Source organism: Orycteropus afer, unplaced genomic scaffold, assembly GCF_000298275.1.
Source record: "Orycteropus afer afer isolate SDZICR_OR568_19922 unplaced genomic scaffold, OryAfe1.0 scaffold00093, whole genome shotgun sequence".
NCBI classification, from domain to species: domain Eukaryota; kingdom Metazoa; phylum Chordata; class Mammalia; order Tubulidentata; family Orycteropodidae; genus Orycteropus; species Orycteropus afer.
Genome location: NW_006921680.1, coordinates 2,733,570 through 2,735,183, shown reverse-complemented (window position 1 = coordinate 2,735,183; position 1,614 = coordinate 2,733,570).

Below are 1,614 nucleotides of genomic sequence, written 5' to 3'. Positions count from 1 at the left end.
TTTTTTTATTTCCCAAAAACAACATATCGTACCATGTAAAGTAATAATTCTGCAACTCAGCAATTCTGATATCTGGGCCTATTGTTGGGATCTGGCTCCAGAAATTCTTACTGTGACACACTTACATGATTTATTTTATTCTGTACCTGAAATGTGAGATTTTTCCATTTATGTGCACTTGGTGGCTTTCTATGGGCAAGCCAGGCCTGGTTTATACAAATTATAGGCAAAGTTTATAATATGTGATTCAATTTTTATAAGATAAAAAGAAAATATATCTATAACCCATACAAAAAGCTCCTTTTTGAATCCTTGAGAATGTGTCTTTAGCTGTTCTTTGGGTGTCTGTTGGGGTATCAAAGATTGTGTTACCGATTTTGTTGTTCCTATGTTCTGTCCTCTGTAGCCCTGAGGCCCACAGTAAAGACATTTACCAATATCCACAGAAGATGAAAACTCCTTCTTCCTTCTGAAAAAAAAAAAAATATCTTGGTCATATACAGACTTCTAGTGGAAAATCCAAACATGCAAAGTGAGATTGGGGGAAGATTGGAAATAAAGCTTTGTGTAGTTTATCTGCTTGCTCCAGTGAAGAGCATTGGCCTCATTGCCCTGATACTCATGAATCCCTTTTGAATTCTCTTGAATGCTCTCTGTGACTCCAGAGGCTGTCACTTTGAATGGTTCCTGTTTTTCTAAGCTTATTTCTTCTTGCAGTCTCTCTTTTAAATTCCATCTCCTCACTCAAAATTCCATTCTTCTCCCTGTTTTGAGGAATCTACCCTCTGTTACTCTGGAGTCAGACAATCTCCAGTCCCATCTTAATCTTATACATTTAATCAGCCTTGTGCACTTGTGGCAGGTCCAAGGCATTCTCTTTTCTGCCTTTTCTCTTTCTGGGTTCTGAGGAAACATAGCTTCAGGTACTATTGGTGGTGGTGTGTGTATGTGAGGGGGGGAATCTTCTACTTGAGATTGTACAATTAATTTTATTTTAATCCCCAAGTGAACATCATACCCATTGCTTACTCCAAGAATTACTCTTCTGTCAAAATCTGTCACTGAGTCTACATAATAAATTTATTTTCCTATTTCTAATATAACTTAACTTTATTATGCTAAAAGAACCATTTGCTTATAACCCAGGTATATAATACCAACCACTCTTTCATTAAGGTTACTTTGAGAGGTACCATGGAAATTTCTTCTAATTTCTGAGTTTTTTTCTGTATTTGCAAAGGGGAGGGGGATGTGCATGTCCATCACTCCTATGCATGTGGCAAGATGGCAGTTTGAGATATTAACCAGGATTCCCCAACCTCTCCTCCTATTCAGTCAGTAGCACACATTGCTTTTGGGAGGATGCAGGTTTTTATACCAGGAATACAAAAAGAAAATAAGTAGTCAATTCACAGCTTTTGAATCTTAAAAAAAAAAAAAAAAAAAAAAAAAAAAGGCAATTTTCCACCTTTTTAAATTTAAAAAAAAAAAAAAAAAAAAGTAAAGCTGACTATAGAGACAGTAATCTATAAAGCCAAGGATATTCAAGATTCAAGATTTTTTTTTGGAGGGGGACTGCAAGAGGCCAAGACCTGTAGGAAGCCTAGTGTAAAG